Source organism: Falco punctatus (assembly GCF_963210335.1).
Source record: "Falco punctatus genome assembly, chromosome: 16".
Classification (NCBI taxonomy): Eukaryota; Metazoa; Chordata; class Aves; order Falconiformes; family Falconidae; genus Falco; species Falco punctatus.
In genome coordinates this window covers 4219377-4237283 of record NC_137596.1, presented here as the reverse complement: position 1 = coordinate 4237283, position 17907 = coordinate 4219377, and the positions used below count along the sequence as shown (strand labels likewise).

The 17907-nt window shown below is 52.3% G+C and overlaps 1 protein-coding gene across 2 annotated transcripts in view; it reads left to right on the top strand.

Annotated features, from left to right (window-relative positions):
• The window catches only part of SNX19 (sorting nexin 19), a 132035-nt gene that overhangs the window by 95323 nt on the left and 18805 nt on the right, over nucleotides 1-17907 (top strand). The window contains exon 12 of one of the 2 annotated variants that reach the window (XR_013924044.1): nucleotides 11506-11667. The gene's annotated coding sequence lies outside the window, so the exon portion shown is untranslated. Of the gene's footprint in view, nucleotides 1-11505; nucleotides 11668-17907 lie in introns of those variants that run through there. The other variant, XM_080366677.1, reaches the window with a different exon arrangement.

Sequence of the window (17907 nt, the reverse complement as noted above, 5' to 3'; positions counted from 1 at the left end):
TCTCCTTGTACTTTTTTTGGAGAGGGAAGGCCGCTGTAAGGAAATGGTGTGGAGTTTTACTTGCTGTGCTTTGCCTAACCTTGTGTCTGATGTTTTTACTGAGTGCTTAAAGGGGAACTGAGCTTACTGAGCACTTTTTCCAGAAGTATGGAATATCCTTTGTTTTATGTGTGTATGTGTATTTATATGTATGCACATGTGTGTATATATATAGTTTTTATAGCACTGAGTGTGGCGCAGGACATCAAACCCCATGTCATTTGTTTCCCCTCCTAATGACATACCTCTGGAATCCTGATTGCTTGAGCTATTCCAAAAATGTAGCTGATGTCTGTGCTCTGGATGGATGGAAAGCTTCTGCTGGCAATGGCCTTTCCAGCTCCTTGGTAGCGGCTGTAACGTTACAGTAGCCGTTAGCAGCTCGTATCGAAGAGGAGGGCCCGGTAGCACTGGGACCATCTCAGCAAAGATCCAAGCCCTGTTACCTGCAAGCATCCACGTGAAATGATTTGTGCAAGAGAGGAGGAGGGGATGGTCGGTGGTGGTCCCTGTATCCACGCCAGTTCATGCACAGAGCTTTGCAGCAATATACGAGAGTCATTCCCGGGCCGTGTTTCCAAATTGCTTAAGAAACTAAGCCCTAAATCCCGTTAGGATTAAAGTCTCTCTGGCACTAGGGAAAACGTTGCCCTTTGGGAGCCAAAAAGAGCCACGATTTCAGGCTGCATCCTGGAGCCTTAGTGAAGGATTCCCTTTGTAATCATCCCAGCCAAACCCCGTCTGCCTGGTCGGTCTGTCTGTCCCTAACGCTGTATCTCCCCGGCAATGAGATGCGTTGCGTGGGAATTAGCCTCCCAAGAGGGGTTCTGGTGCCAGAAAATAAAATGTGTTTGGCTTTTCCATGTTCGGTTTTTTCAACAAAGGTCTGAAAAATTTGAAGGAAGGGGGACAAAAAAATGTTAATTAAACTTTGCCATGGGAAGAAGACGTGTTTTCCTGAGCTGGCTGGGTGGATCCAGACCTGTGGCTAGTCTTTCCCAGTTTTCCAGGGTGTTCAGGATATAGTCAGGTCGCTGACTGTATGTATGGAATGCTGTTTTGGTGCAAAATCAGATCACGGCAGCTGGCTCGAGGCTGGTACTCAGGCATGGCTCAGGACAGCGGGTGCAGCTCATGCTCCTTGGGGAATCCCCTGGACATCATCCCCCCTGCAATGTCACCGTGGTGGAAGCACCAGGAGATGCGCCTACCCCAAAATACCCGGGATACACGGAGACGTGACCAGCAGTCTGGGGAGCCTCTTTTCCCAGCCCCACCAAGCTCTGATGGTAATATCTCTGCGCTAATACCTGCAGAGATAAAAGCAGCCTCCCTGCAGGTATTAGCGCCGCTATAAGCTTGATAACACTGGAGTTCCCATAAAAACCCGAGAGGTGGGACTCCCGTGAAACGGACACTTCCCGGTGTCGGTGCCGCATATGGAAATAGTGCAGGGGCTGCGAGTATTATTTTTTTTTTGTTCTAGCAGCCGCAACTGCAATTTAAAGAGAGAAAGAGAGGTATTCCAACTATTTTGTCTTTAAAAGGAAATACTGAATAACTTATGGATAAGACATTAACCCAAGCCTAGACCACTGTGGTCATTAAAGAGCCCTCGGCACTATTTGCGAGAGGGGAGGCGGCGGCGGGGGGTGTGTGTTAGTCTTGGACTCCTGCCTAAATTCCAGTTTAAGGAAATGCATCCCGACTACCTAAAGTTCTACCTGCATTTTAACTCGGACCTGGGTCTGTATTCCCAGCCACCGATCAATAGGTCTGAATAATACCTCTGCCCTTCGTCAGCGCTACGGGTGAGGAACCAGCTACCGTTGTAGGGATGCGGTTAATTCAGCCGGGAGGCTGGCTTCTCCCAGGAAGGGGGATGCAAAACCCTGGCTTTTGGGGTAGGGTTTATGCTTTGGATCTCAAGCCTTTGTCTAAGAGAAAAGGCTTGTTCAGAGGTGGAGCGGGTCATGTGGTGAAAGCCCAAGGTGCTTAGTTTTCAAAAATATCTATAGAGAAAAAGGACTGGGAGAGCTGGGGGGGATCCAGCATCCTCGCTCTGGTCATGTCAGAGGCTGGGTCTGAACGTAGAAGATGCTCTGCCTCCAGATCAGGCCTCACCCTCACCTCTACTAGTTACAGACTGGCCTCACAGCCAGTGTTCCAATATAGTGTTTAGTTACCCTTCCAGGGAAGTTGTTCTCAATAACAGCTGCCACACCAGCTCATCATTTTCGTGGGATAAATATCCGTCCCCTCCTGCAGCACGCAAAGCCGCTGCTGCATTCCAGCCCAAAGGTGGCCGTCCTGTGTCTGGAGAAAAAAGCGATCCCTGTAAAACAAGTTTCAAAACAATCCTTCTGGATGAATGGTGGTGATATTTGAAGCCAGTTATTTTATCTTGCTTGGGCTTTAAAGATAACACGCTACCAGCATGTGAAAGGGCATCATTTTTCTTCTCTGGAAGTTATTTATGATCTTAATCCTGCTCCACCCTACACATTAAAGTTTGTGAGGCTTTTCAGTGAAACTATTATTGCTTTCAAAAGCAGATCAAATCACATTTTCCCACCCTTTTTTTTCACTTCATCTTCCCTGCACCAGCACATTTTAATGGCAGAAATGAGCTTACCTTCGCAGCCGCTTCCACAAATACGGCTCAGGTTCCCAAGCATGCAGGGAACTGCAAACTTGAGAGATACTTTGTATTTGGATATAAATATTTTTCACACTTTGGCAAAGCATATTTCACCTTGTCTGTATGAGTAATGATGTGTTATCCTCCACTCTCCCAGTTTTGCATTTCAAAGTTACCCCCGAAGGAAGTTTCCCGGACGGCTTGGAGGCGGGTGGTAACGCTGCTGTCCTGGTTTTGCGAATGACAATCTCGATGTGAGACAAAGTTATTTAATATCAGGTGGTGCAGTGGTGGAGCAGCCGAGGATCTGGTTATACCCCCAGCACAGGGGGCTGTGGGTTTTAACAGGCACATCCATTGGCTGATGGGGCAAATGTCAGATGAGGTGTTTTATTGAAAAAGGTGGTGGTGGGACTGGAAGCAAGGGGTCATTTCTTGGCTCTGCTGAGACCTGTGGCAAAGCCCGTGCTGCTTTTGAGGAAGCCAGAATTTCATTTTAAGCTCTTTACAGCATCCTGGGCAGAGGACTTGGTGGCTGAGCTGAAGGAATGTCTCCCTGCGAGCCTCCAGCCTTGGCTCATGCTCAGCTATAGTACGGTAGTGAAGGAGGTTTGTTCTTGTTCCATCATGACAGCAGCCCCCAAATCTGTGTCCCTGGCTGGTCCATCTGACTTCTCCCTAGCCACAGGAAAGTGCTTCCCGTCTTCCTGATAACCCTGCAGAAAAGCATCTCCTGGGTATAACTCATGAACTTTGCAGCTGGGGCATCACTGGGTAGAGGGCATTGCCTGCCCAGGCTTTCCCAAAACACTGCCGTCAGTGAGGTAGACCACGGTGCTGTGTGGCTGGGCAGGAGGGGAATAACACTTCATGGACCCAGCCCTGGGTGGGTGACTCAGGAAAGGATGCTGGAGGTGCGTGAAGGGAAGGATGCTGGAGGTGTCTGGAGGGAAGGATGCTGGAGGTGCCTGGAGGAAAGGATGCTGGAGGTGTCTGGGGGGAAAGATGCTGGAGGTGCGTGGAGGGAAGGATGCTGGAGGTGCCTGGAGGAAAGGCAGCTGTATCCATGATATGCCCCCTTGATCCAACTATTTTCCTTGTTTTGGAGCCCTCCTGTTATTCGTAAGAAGTTGTTCATGTTTTCATCAATCAGGCACATGCCACAGGATTCCTGCCCCTTGAGGGGACCGATGAAGCGATTGACTCCAGATGGGAAACGTCGGAGTAAGGAGTGCTCCGATAGCCACAGTTCATGGCAAAGCTTGCAGGGAAGCAGAGGCTGGTGCCGAGGTGGAGTGGGGGGAATCAGTCTTTTCATCATGTCCTTTTGCAGCCAAGACATCGCGGGGAGTTGATGAGACCCAGTGTTTTAATTATGGCCAGGTTGGGCAGGTCCTTCAGGTATGGGGTTGGAGAGGGAAAACTGCTGATAATGCAGACGAATCGTCCAGTGCGGGGGTTCGTTCCACCCAAAGCAAAGGGGGAATAACCTGTGACAGTGCAGATGCTGCACCAAAGAGGGGTTGCACAGGCAGGTGGGGATGGTGGCAATGGCTGCAGCATCCCGCGGGAGATCTACGTCCCAGCTGGCCGCCCTGCTCTTCCGAGGGAACCGTGGGCTGCAAAGGGTGGTGCTGTGCAAAGGACTCAGGGCAGGATTTAAAGATGGTATGAGATACCGTACAGCATAGGTACCCTGCTTTGAGCTCCTAGTGTGCTTGAGACCTGCTTATTTTTCATGCATGTACAAGCCCTGAGATGCAGGAGCTTTTCAAAGAGCAAGTGTAGCACAGACGGAGCACCGATGGATGGTGTCTCTGCGACAGCTCAGCTGAGTAGAGCCCGCCTGGTCCAGGCTAGGCTGCAGGCGTGCTTACTTCTTAAAGTGGAGTTCACAAGTGAACCCGGGCTCCTGGAAGATGGAGGAATAAGCTGGTTTGTGTGTGCAAGAAAGAAAACGCCTTTGGGCAAAGGGTGTGTTTTGGTGAATCTGCGTGTCCTGAGCATCCTCCCTTGGGATGAAGAGACAGGTATGTCTGGGGACGGGTGCCTGCAAGGGGATGGTTATCTCTGTTCACGTGGGACCTGCAGGTGGCACGTGTGGGAGCAGGTTGGGCTATGAGTGTGTCTGGTACAAGCTGATGTTGCTTTAAGACTAGAATAGGTTTCCGGTTTCCACCTTCCGGGCAATCACTGAGGAAAGAGATTGTCTCATTTTTTCATGTACATATATCTCGTCTCCGAGTTACCGAGGCAACACTGTATATGTTTGCAGGCTGGAAGGATCTGGGGATGGAAAATGAAGCCAGGGAGTGGACTGAGGAGAGAAGTCCAGCAGGAATTTTCCTCTGGTCTTTTGCGGCCGATTGGTTAGCACTAATTTAAGCCGGTCTCCTGGGATTAGTCATCAAATCTGAGATTTCCATTTTTATTATTTTAAATCAACCGCAGTTGCTCTTGGGAGGCCGTTTTTCATGTTAGAAATTAACCTCGCAGAGATTTAGCCGGTGGGGGCTGTAGGATGGGAGCCAGCAGGCAGGGTAATACCATAGAAACATAAACAAGGTACAACATCTTGCTCTACCGGCTGGTGGAAAGCTGAGCCCCCGGGGAGCAGCAGCTCACGGTGGTGCAGCCTGCTGCTTCGAGCTTGATGGGAGGCACTGGGGTACCCAGATTTTCTCCGTGGCCACTCTGTGCACGATTGTGGCTTGTGCGTTGCTCCAGGGCTTGTTTTTTTAGGATGCCTCAAGCACAGGGAGAAGCGCTGCAAGGATGTACCTGGGCAAACGCTGCCCATCGCTCCTCCACGCCGAGGAAACTCCTGGTTGCAGTCAATTGCACAGAGTCCTGTGGCACTGGTGAAGGTCTTTGTAAGTTTCTTTTTCTCCCAGATCTGGGGTCATCGTTTCCCAGGGGATCTTGCTGCCTCGAGTTTGCTCTTGGTGGTGTGCAAGCACAGGTAGATAGATGGATGGTGCCGCAGAATTGCAGCATCCGTCAGGCAGGGGAAGGGAGAGGGCTTTGGGGGAGGTGGAAGCAATTTTGTGGATGCCTTAAATTGCTGATAAAGGACATTAATGAGAGTAACGAGTATCTGTAAGTTGAGGGATGCTGTGCTGCTCAGAAAGTCCGTGGGAGATTTCTGTCTGCTCTGGCGAGGGTTTGGGGGATAGCATCTTTGAAGTTCTTACTGATGTTACAGTATCTTTCAGGCTGTGTTGCTCTAACAGTAACAAAGCTGGAGTCCACACGTGCCATAACCACCCAGGCACCTCCCCTCCATCCTTCCCACCACCGTTTCCCCAAACCCAGCTGGTACCTTGCCCCTCCACCGGCTGCCTGCAGGATGAAGAAGCCCCTTCAGCTCTCCGAAGCATCTGGGGGCTTTCCTCAAGCAGAAATGACCTTTTCTCTACCTCTTCCCCCCGCACCCCTGCCTGTAAAAGGCAATTTGTGCTGAAACTTCAAAACGCTTGGCACAAGGTTGGTATTTCTGCTGGGCAGCTTCCCTCAGCTTTTCTGATCTCAAGCAAATAAATAAGGCAAGAACTTCACAAGGACAGGGAAAGCAGCAGAGGTGATGGTGCTGTTCCTGTTGGAAAGCTGGCATTCCCCACTTCTGCTAAATGAGGTTCAGAGAGGCCATCTGGTACATGTATTTCTAATCTCATCATTTTATTTCACTTGATCGGGGTGGGGTTGGTTGGTTTTTTTCATTCTTTCTTTTTTGTCAGTCACTTGAGAACAGACTTATAAATAGACAAACTCTCCAACATGCCAGGAACTGGTGTTCAAAAACCCTCCCCACAAGTAATATAAGGTAAGAAGTGTGTGGAAGGAGTTGCTGGTGCTGAAGTCACCCTGGGATATTTCTCTCCAACCTCCCCCGGTCCCTGCTCCGGTCTCCGAGCCCTTCCCCGCAGGTGGCACTTGGCTTCGGGGCAGTTGTGCAGGGACACAGAGGGGTGACATCCAGCCCTACCTGGGGAGAGCAGGCTGAGCTGGGCAGGGATGTGTCTTGGAGCAGCGTATGAAGGGTGGTTACAGCCGGAGCATTTTCAGCTGTTGGGAAAAAGGCTGTAAAATACGATTCCCACCATAAGCAGCCCTCTGGGTTCAGAGTAGATCAAATTGGGTATTTTGCCTCTGGCAGAAACCAAAACCTGATGTGCCAGAGGATGGTAAAGCCCACGACTAATCCCTTTAATTGTTTAATAACACAGCCAGCAAGGAAATGTTTTCTGATCCCGTTAATCTTTGCTGTGAAAGAAAAGCTTTTGTAACTGTATCCGTAGCTAGTAAAACCCCCAGTTATTCCCATAGTCTCAATACGCAGCCTTCCTCCGGCCACCGCCCTGCGCAGAGCCTGCCGCAGCACCTCCAGCAGGTTAACGGGAAAGAAGGATTTGAAAAATAAAAATAAAAAAATAACGAGGTGAAGCATAAGGCCAGCCGAGGTCTGGCTCGGCAAGAGATGGGAGCGGGGTGACTGTGGGCACGCGGCGGGGCGAGGCGAAGGGGCTGCATCCCGATTCAGGGGATGCTACAGGGGGCTGCCTGGCTCCCTGCCGGGGTTTTTAGCCCCTCTGGTTTCCCCAGCCCCATATTTCATACAAAGGGGAAGAGGGGAAAAGCTGAGAGTCAGGGAGAGAGGGTGTTTCTGGTATTGAGCAGTGGTGCAGTGCTATTTCTCTCGGCAGCTGACAGTGTAAATGCATTTCCTGGCAGGCAGCTCGCTCTGTATTAAAATTCTTGATGAAGATTATTAAAGTGTGTTTATGAAAAGCCTGCGAGTGCTTCTTGGCCTCCAACCTGCCTTTTTAAAATGAGATGTTTGGGTGCGGGCTGAGTGCTCGTGGGTTATTAAAACCAGCCTGTCCAAACCCACCCGCTCCATTGGCAAAGTGCAGTATCTGTAGCAACCTGGCCGGTCCCAGCCTCCTCTAGCTGGGGACCGGAGTGGGCTGACTGCAGCTGGTGCATCCCATAACCCTTCCCCAAAAGCTTGCCACAGATAGATTTGATATCTTTGTTGCAGACCAGCTCACGTCCTCCCTGGCCCGGGCTGGGGGTGGAGCGGGGTGCAGAGGGATGCTTGGGAGCCACAGTGCTGCGTTGAAGCCCTGATGGGGGCTGGGGGGGGGGGGGGGGGCGGGATGTGGGGGTGGCTGCAGCGACCAGCCCTCCGTTGGTGCTGGCAAAGCTTTTGGGAGACATTTCCACGCTGGAGACGGTGCCCTCGAATGTCACACACAGGCAAACATCCCACCGGCGATGCTGACACCGAGAGGTCCCTGTCACCCAGCGCCAGGTAACCACCAGCTTGTGCTGGGGGCCCAGCTACCACACACCCCTTGCACGCACACGTGTGCACAAATACCCACCCAGCTGCATGCACACGCTTGCACAACCCTGCAGCACGTGCCTCCTGCCACACGCACCCTCGGGCAGCAGCCTTGGCCTGGTGCCCCATTTCCCTCTCTATATGCTCTTCCCTTTCCAGCCTGAGGTAGGATTTTGAACGTGGGAGACCAGGTTGTCTATCTAAATATATGTCCTTACCAAAAAAAAAAAAAAAAAAAAAAAGTTTCCAAGAACAATGGTGGAAGCAGCCCAAAAATGTGCTAAGAAGGATGAATGCATTAGGATTGGAGTCCAAGCAAAATATCAGAAGGGTGAATCAGAAAGAAGGAAGGGAAGGGGAAAAAATAATAGAAACGTATGGAGTTCTTAAAAAGCTATTTTTTCCTTTTAATGTTAATGGCAGCTTTTCAATTTGAGCTTTGAGTGCTGGAGAAATGTGTCAACTGCTCCTGCCCCGAGCCGTACTTTGTGGGGATGCAAAGGCATCGTTGCGGTGACACGTTCAAGCTGGTGTCAGTCCAGCCCCATTTAGAATCGTGGAACAGTTTGGGTTGAAAAGGACCTTTAAAGCTCATCTAGTCCAACCCCCTCACAACGAGCAGCGACATCAGTTAGACCAGGTTGCTCAGAGCCTCGTCCAACCTGACCTTGAATGTTTCCAGGGATGCAGCATCTTTCTGGGTAACCTGTGCCGGCGCCTCAGCACATCTCACCAGTGAAACCACAGGTTGGTCAGGCAGGACTTGGGCTGCCTTGTCCTCCATGTGCCTTGACACCGCTTCTAGAAGGATCTGTCCCATGATCTCCCCAGGTGCAGAGGTGGAGCTGACGGGTTGCTAGTCCCCAGGGTCCTCCTTTCAACCCTTTTTAAAAACGGGTGCAACGTTTCCCTTTTCCCACTCACCAGGGACTTCACCTGACTGCTGTGACTTTTCAAACATCACGGAGAGTGCCTTGGCAACTCCATCAGCCTTTTCCCTCAGGACTCTGGGATGCAGCTCAGCAGGTCCCATAGATCTAGGTGTGTTCGGGTTCCTTAGGTGGTCATGAACCTGATCTTCTCTTACAGTGCGAGGGATCTTGCTCCTCCAGTGCCCATCCTGCGGTCCACCCCCTCGAGAGGTATGGGATGATAGTTGCCAATGAAGACTGAGAGAAAAAATTCGTTGAGTACCTCAGCCTTCTCCTCGTCTGTTGTTACCACTTGGCTCCTGGCTCTTCTCCGTAGGACTTCAGGTGTACCCAGCACGTCCCAGAGCACCAGGCAGAGAGCCCTCAGCAGCACCCAGTCCCTCTAACCTTGGCGTGTCATCCTACAGCTTGGCACGGCCAAGCCTGCTGTTATCCCCCTCTAGTTTAAATCTTTGTCAACAAGACCCGCTGGCTCGTGAGTGAAGACCCTCTTCCCCCTTTGAGAAAGGTGAATCCCATCTGATGCCAGCAAGCCTGGCCATCCCATTATCACAAAAAACAAATCTGTGGCAGGGACACCAGCCATGGAGCCATGTGTTAATAGACTGGGTCCCTCGGTGTCTTCTCATGTTGCTGCCCACAATGGGAAGGAGAGAGGGGAAAAATAAGCTGTGTTCCAGATTCCCTTACCAACCATCCCAAGGCCCTGAAGTCACTTCTGATCGCCATTGTGAAGATGTCTTTGCTGCTGTTATTAATTGAACACATTAATTTATGTTCTGCCCTTTCTTACAGCTTCCCCATCTCTATGCAGCACGATTATCTAGTGATGTTTGATTAGTGGGGCTAATTAGCTACCACACCCATGGTTTAGGCTCCACGCCTCTGGTTTCAGCCCTAGCTCACCAGTCCCTGTGACGTGCCGCTTGGAAATAAACTGATGGGAGTGTTTTACAGTAGTTTTTTTGAGGGGGGGAAAGCTGAGCCGCTTTGCAAATCTTCCTTCTGTAGGAAAATGGGAGATGGACCGTTGGGTGCCGCGTAGGAAAGGTGTTGGCTGGGCAGGTCAGTAGCCCAGCAGGATGATGCTGAGGTTGGAAACAGCATTTTCTGGAGCAGGGAAAGCCCTGTCCCCCCTGGAAATAGCATCTGTGCATCACACTGGGTTTAGGCTGGTTTGTTATAACTGGTTATAGCGTTCGGTGGTTGCTGCACCCTTGGGCATCGTCGTATGCGTCCTGGCAGGTCTCTCTCCCCTAATTCAGCAGCATGCTTTGGGCAGGCTAAAACCAGGTTGTCTTCTGCCTTTCCTCTCCGGTTCCCTCCTTTCTTTGTTGTTTGATCTGTCCCTTCACTTTTCCTGCAGCTCAAACCCCTTTCCCATTTTATCAGAGCTTCCAGCCAAAAGAGGGTTGGTTGCGGAAGGCAGATGAAGAGGCCAGAAAAAAACCCACTGTAATAAAATCTTGGTTTTGATTGCATGAAACGGGAAGAAAAATCTGTTTTCCAGGCCAATCAGGACGGTGTGGTGGCTGAAGATGGAGGTGGGAGGAGAAGGGGAGATCAAGCCCAAATTCGTACTTACCCCTGGTGACTGCAACATCCGTCAGGGCTAAAGACAATCTGTGTCTCATTAATCATCTGATATAAACAGAGGGAGACTCACTGGAACAGAGCAGTGTCACTGGATGAATGGCCTGGAGTTGGAAAATAAACATTTCAAACTCTGCCTCAGCGTTTATTTTTGCTAAATGCCTTCGCTGTGCCTGGGCGTTTTGCTAGCAGCGGGGTACCACTGCCCCAAATCCATCCCTGGGAGCGCGGCCGGAGCGTGGGCTTGTGATGCCGGGCAAGAAACGCACCCAACAGAAGTGCAAGAAAAATGTTGGAGCAGCCACGGTAGTAGCCTGTCCTGGGTGCTGTCGTGCTTTAGCTCCAAACTGGAGGGTTTCTCCTGCCCCGGGGGGCTGTGGAGGGGGTTCTCTTGGCAGTGCTTTGTTTTTTGGCAGGTGGGAGATGCAGCGGTGAGGCAGCACGGTTGGGCTGGCAGGCAGGATGCCTCTCCTCGCCTTGGTCCCACCAACCTGCGGTCAGTGGGGATCCAGGGGGGGTGGCACTTGCAGACATCATTGGTGTGTCCATCAAATGCTCTCCATGTTCATGCCCCACTGGATTTGTTGTTTTTATTTCAAACCTCTTATGCCTCTTGTGTTTTGTTACACACCCACCCGCCCCCTCCCCTCTGCAGAAACCCACCAGGTGCAGTCTGGAATCCATGCTCACCCAAATATGCCTTTAATTCTGATTTATTAAGATGGTTATTGTATAGATGATTAGAAACATATTCTGGGGGATTTAACAGCCTCAGAACAGACATGTAGCCATTATAGAGCTGTTAATCCTTTATAAATATGTTTTTAATCATGCCAGTATTTAACATATGATAACTGTCCTATTAAACATAATATATAGCTGGCAGCCTTGTTATAAAGTATTGCAAACTTTTTTTTTCCTTTTTTTTTTTTTTTTTTTTTTTTTTTCTGCAGGCTCATTAACTTCTGCCGTTCGGGAGATATCAGCAAAACCACAAGTGGACGGGCTCAGCCCAGATACCCAACACTTCCACATCCCGTGAGGAATTTGGCTGGTGCTTGAACTTGCTGTATGAGGATCTTCACCAGGAGAGGACTTTGCTGAGACCCCAGCAGGTGAGTGGCCTTTGCTCCGGCCGTGGACATCACTCGGTGCACCTTGTCCCACCTTTGCCAAGCTGTCTGTTCAAGTTGTCAGAACAGCAAGGCAACATGTATAAAGCCATGTCAGCCCTTACAACTTCAGTAGCTGGGCGAGCTCAGCTAAAATAGACCCTTTATATCTCTGCGTGCACAGCAAAAGCAGTATTTCCAGCTGCAAACCAGGAGCTTTGCAGAAGCACACAAAATGTGTGCATGCTAGTGCATGGGCAGCGTAGCGGGTGGTACGTGTACCCCCTCCCATGTATCTGCTCTGACGTCAGGAATAGTAAATTCCATTAGCAATGATATTTTGGGCCTTACAGTTCTGGTGGTGAGAAGAAAACAAGCACCCCCCAGCTACGCTCGGTTGGAAAATAAATGACATAACCTGGGCTGGCTTTGCATGTGCCTTCTGCCTTGACATGCCATCCAGCTTGGTTCCTATCCAGCTGACCAGCCATTCCCAAGGCTGGGCTGCTTACAGGAGAAGACAGGTTGAGAAGGGGAAAAATTTCCACTAAATTAAATTATTTTAGCTGGAAAAATAAACTCTCATCGCAGCTTGAAGCAAATGCCTGCCCGGTGCCTCCCCTGCTTAGCATGAGGTGCTGCCATGCAGCAGGAGGACTCGCTCCCAACCAAACTGCTCCCTGCCGAGCCAGGGAAAGGCAGATGTGTGAGACCCGCCTCGCTCCCCTGACACCCCCTTGGCGCTGTCCCCCAGCGTGCCACTCGTGCGATGTGGTCCTCGGGGCTGAATAACCCAAGCTCCGTGGGGATGGGGCAGCAGCCCTTTGCCTTTCGGACTGCTTGCAGCCTGGCGTGAAGCCATCGCTCCCGTACTGCCGGCTACGGGCCAAGGGCTGCGGCAGCCCTGTCTGACCCCCTTTTGTGGCTCTTTTCTCTCTGGGTCTCCAAACCGATGGTTTTGTCCCCGACACCGCGCTGCCCCACTACCCCCGGCCCCCTTGGCCGAGGGGGAGCCGTCGGGGCAAGAACAAGGGGCTATTCTTTGTGGAGAACAGTGGGGGATCTCATAATGGGGTGGCTGGCCCTCGGCCATCACCCACCACTGCCCTCCACACCTAGGTCACGTCTGGGCGCTGGCATTTATCAGGACGGGGCTGCGTCAGGCACCGCCAGTGGATTTGCACAGGAGGATGGGGAGATGGAGTCGGTGCTCGGGCATCACTGGCAGCAGCCGGGGGGTGGCCTCTGTGTCTGCAGAGGGGTCCCGGGCTCAGCATTTGAGCACAGCCAATGTCGGATATGGAATTTTTAACGTGTTTTCTTAAAACTGATGCATTTATGTGTTTCAGAGGGGGGGAGTAGCGTGGGCTGGTGGCTTGTTGCTGAGAGTGCAAGTGAACCATCCCGCTGGACCCTTCTCCAGCAGCACTGCAAGCCCAGAAGCAGCCAGGCCAGTGAGGGTTAAGGGACAGAGTTACTTCCAGCTGGCTTTGCAGTGTCCCCCTCACTCTCCATGGCAGCTGGGAGCCCTGCAGCCCCATGTGCTGGTGCTTGGAGCGGGCGCTGTTTGTTTTGGATGGAGGCAGGCTTTGTCTGCAGAGCCGCCGGCCAGTTTTCCGCAGCCCACCTTATAAACTTTCCCAGCCTCGGCGTTCGTCGCACCCAGCAGCTACCTGGGCTGCCGGCACGGCCAAATATTCTCATCGCCAGGTGCTATTTCCATGCCTGACCTCCCCGCAGTGGCAGATGTCGATGTGTGGGTGGGATGCGTGCAGGGCTGGAGAGACCTGCCACCCCCATCCCGTCTTCCCGTGATCCCATCCAACGCGGCTGTTTCCACTGCAGCCCTGGCTCACCCTTCTCGTGAGATATTTCCCCACTTTGCTTCGTGTATCCTCTGCAAGGTGATGAGCTCCGGCTGCAATGCTCCACAGTGGTCACGGCACGGAGCACGGTGGGTACCAGGAGCCTGGGGAGGATGCAGGAGGTTGCAGGAGCAAGTGAGGATGCCCAAGAGTTGCTGTGGGCAACGTGGAAAGAAAAGGGGGGAAAAAAATCAGGTCTTTGACTAAATCCAGTTAAGGACGGCAGTTCTCTCCATCTGCACAGACCTTTTCCTCCATGAAATGTTGTGTCTTCACTTTATAAAAATGATAATGTTCATTTTGCATGGCTGAAATCCCAGAAGGAACAAGGTCTGGGGGAAGGGGGGAGCTGAGTGAAGCAGGGCTGTCCCAGTAGTTCCAGGCTGGGGCAGTTACTGGCTCCCCAGTCTCCTGTGGCTATCAAAGACTACCTTTGGGCTAGTGCTGGGCTCTGCTGGGGGGAAGACCCTGTCTGTGGGAGGACCTGGGTCAGGGCTAGGAGGCACTGTGCAGGAAGGGCTGGGAACAGCTGATGGGCAGCCTTAGCAAACCTCTGCGCTTTTTTTGTTTGGGTTTTTTCCTTCTTTCCTGTTAGAAAAAGCTCATCTGGGGAGTTTTTCCTGCCAGCCTTCCTCTGCGCTGCAGGAAGGCCAAGCAGCAACTTCCCCGAGGGTGGCCAATTTTCCTTAGCCGCTTTCCAGGGGATTTCTCCCCCATTCCTTTGAAACTCTTCTCCCTGCCCGAGCAGCTGTCGAGCAGGGATGGTGCGGGGCCAGGTCGCCCCACGGAGCTCTCCCAGCCCTCGGCAGCAATAAAGCTGTCGGCAGAGGCGGCGGTTGGGCCGTGTGCTGGAGATGCGCTTAGGGGAGGCTGAGCTGCCGGCTCGACCCAGCTTCCCTTCGCTCGCCGCCTGTCTCGCCCTCCATCGCTGCCGGCATGTGCCAGGAGACAAAGCTGGCGCCTCTCCCGCCGGCGAAGCAGCAAAGCCGTCAGCCAAGACGTCTGGTGAGAAGGAAGAGGCTGTCTGCGAGCGCCGAGGGAAGCCCTCCGCCGACCCTCTCTGCTCCATCTAGCTTCTCGCCCGCTTTCGCACAGCCAGGAGGGAGCTGCCTGAGGCTCCGTCGGGATCTCTGCGGCCATCTGGAAGGGAACCGATGGGATCAACAGCCCTGATGCAACGCACGTGCTGGAGATGAGTTCACCCCTTCCCAACGCGTAGGCTCGTCCTTGCTTCGTGCATGGGGAAACTGAGGCAGGAGAGTGCCGGAGCTGGTGCACCAGGATCCTCAGGTCTCCCCTGAGGACTGCCTGCCAGCAGGAAGCTGAGGGTTTTAATAAGGACTTTCCATCCTGTCCAAAATTCAAAATTTTCTGACTGTTGGCATCGTCTTTAAATTTAGACGTTTGGAGTTTCACCGAAAAAGAAATATTCGCAAAAAGAAATATTTCCTTTTGTCTTTACAAATAAGATGGAATATGAGAAAGGAATCAGGGCACAGCACGGCACTAACCCTCCTGAAATGCGATGCTTTCATAATCCTGAATAGGTGTTTTCATCAAATTGAAACATGCCTGCAAAATTCTGTCTGGCAAAACTCTATTCAGCTGGAAAAACACTGTCTCTCTTTCTTTCCCTTCCAGTTATCTCTCTAGACCTCATACAAAGTCTTATTTATTTGCTCCCTTTTCAGATGATCTTCACTCCTCCATCTCTAGGCATCCACAAATCATGATTTGCCTCTCTAGCATCAGGGACTCGCTGAGAAAACATGAAGGACTTTCTTTTTTAATTTCCCTTTTGTTGCTCCTGTTCCTTCTGATCCACTCTTGGATGTCTCTGAGCTTTTCAGTGAGTCTCGGAGCTAGAAACATGGTTTCTTCGATGGCACTTGAGAAGCTAATGAAATTATTCAGCCCCAGCATGCAAAATCAAGCATCCGTTAGATACCTTTGGATTTATCAGCGCTGCGGCAGGGATGTCCGTGCATAGGGTTGTAGGACAGCAGCAAGAAGTTGGTGTAACCCCAAAGCCGTACAGTCTGTGGGTTTGGGGTCTGTTATGGGTGTCTCTACGTAGTCCTTCAGGCTCGGAGCGCCTGCGGGCTGAGGTTTATGAGCAATCCTGTGGATGCCTTTGGGAAAGGTAGAGGGGGGGTGGCTGGAAAAGCATCTCTGGGGGTGCAGAGACGATGCACACGTGCGGTCTGTACCTGTCGGCACCAGGCGCTCCTGGGAGGCGTGTGAAGGGATGGAGACAGTCGCGTGCAGGGAAGCAGCTCCCTGCCTCCTGTCCTGGGACACGGGGGTGGGCGTTTGGGACCTTTCTGCTTTAGTCCCTGTCTCCCATGCTATTTCTGTTCATCCTGGTACTCAGGGAAAGCAGGGGTCAGGAGAAGCCGTGTCCCTTTGCAGTGTCACCAGGGGGCTTGCTGAGGGATAAAGAGGTATTTCTGAACTTAACTGCTCGTTGGAAGCTCCAGGCTGACTTTCTCACGGGAAGAGCGGACTTGGCCCCTCTGAACAGGCCCAGGCCTCCAAATTACCCCCTGCCTGCGTGTATTTGTGCATGTGCAATCTCCCAGGCATCTCTTCCCCCATGGCACATGCTCTGGCTGAGCCCCTGCTGTCCATCCCCGTGGCCTCGGGTACCGCGGTGATGGGGCGCGGTGGGTTATTAGGAGGGGTGTCCAGCAGCGCGCTGGGGGCTGTGTGACTTCACGTTTCCCTTCCAAGGCGGAGGATGCTTGTTCAGTCAGCAGTCCAGCGAACCCAACAGCCCCCCAGGCCAGCTTGCAGCTCAACTGGAAATAGATATGGTCCCCATCCCGCCCTCGTGTTGTTGTTGGCAGGCGGGCTCGGAGGCCTCCAGGTTGGGTCTGTCAAGAGCACAAGCGAAGGAAAATTGTTCTCATCTGAATAAACATGATCAGCTGCTGCCAGCAACTCCAGTGCCCCAGCAAAGGATTCACATGGCCAGGCATTTTCTCCGGTCTGGGTAACTGGTTTGACTGGCAGGTCAGGATTTGTGTCTCTTTAGTGGGTGTTTTCAGGGGATGTTGCGTTGCTCGTCCTCCCGCCAGCTCCTAAGTGATGGAGTTGGGTGGGGGCAGGCACCTTCGAGCGTTGCTCTTCTCCAGGGACCACCTAATTGCCTCTGATGCAGGGGAGCTTTCTGCAGACGTAGTTGTGCTTGGCCAAACGATGGGAGAACAGGCGCTCAGAGCAGGAGGAGGTGACATGTCAGGGCTGCTGATGCTGGAGCGACAATACTGCAGCCAGCACCAGCTTTGCCTTTTCGACCCATTTGCAGCAGTTTGCTGCTTTGGCTTCGCATCGGATTAATCAGTGTCTGTCTGTGTGCAGGCTTGTGTGTTGGCTGCCGGCTCTGCGGAGGTGAGCTGCTGACGGACAGTATCCTGCAGAGCCAGCTGCACCCTGCTGAGCTCACACCAGGTAGTAACCGATGTGTAACTCTCTCCAAACGCTGTCACTTTTGGCCCTTCTCTACGTGTCACCAAAAGCCAGCTCACATGGTGCTGATGGGACCTGTTCTCTAGCCTCAGGCAGGGGATGCAGTACGGCGTGTGTCACCATTGCGGAGCTGCGTTGCAAAACCATCTGCTCGAATATCTGTTCACAGCAGATAAACCTGTGGCTTCCCCCACCATGGGGCTCTGCAAGGAGGACGTGGGTTTTCCCAGAGCTGCAGAACGTGACCGTGCTGCGAGCTGGGCGATCCTGGCGAATGTGCTAACTCCCCATCACCCAGCCAACCTAAACAGGACCAAGTGACCCAGTGCTATATATTGTATTGTATCTCCTCTTCACTGATGCAGGCCCTGGGGCTGGTGTCTGCTGCAGAGGAGTTTCTCTGCCCTGAGCAGGGGGCGGCTCTGGACCCCCAGGGGATCTGCCTGGTTGTTTGGGGAGGAAAATATCCTCGCTCTGTCTTGGCCGGATAACAGAACACCGACTCGTGCTTCTTTGTGTGTGCTGTGAGCATCACCAGTGTGAGATGGGACTGTCTCCATCAGTACCGGCCGTGCTCAGCCCCGCTTGGGTTTGTTGCATGGTGGCTGTTTTAATGAGAAACCTGCCCTAAAAAACCCTGCCTGGCTGCGACTCAAACCAGCCCTTACGCTCTGCTTAGGAGAGTCTCGTATTAGCTTCGATCTGTTCCTAATTGCCACGAAGCAAGCCAAACCCCACCTGCTTCCTACCACCCACGGGCAGGCCACCAGGCCCACTTTGCCTGGTGAACTGCACAGGTTTTGACTCACCTCTTATTGCTACCGTCTCCTCCAAGACATTTCCAAAGCCTCTGACCAAAAAAACGTTCGGAAACCTCCCTGGAGTGGGAGCCTTGAGCACTCAAGGC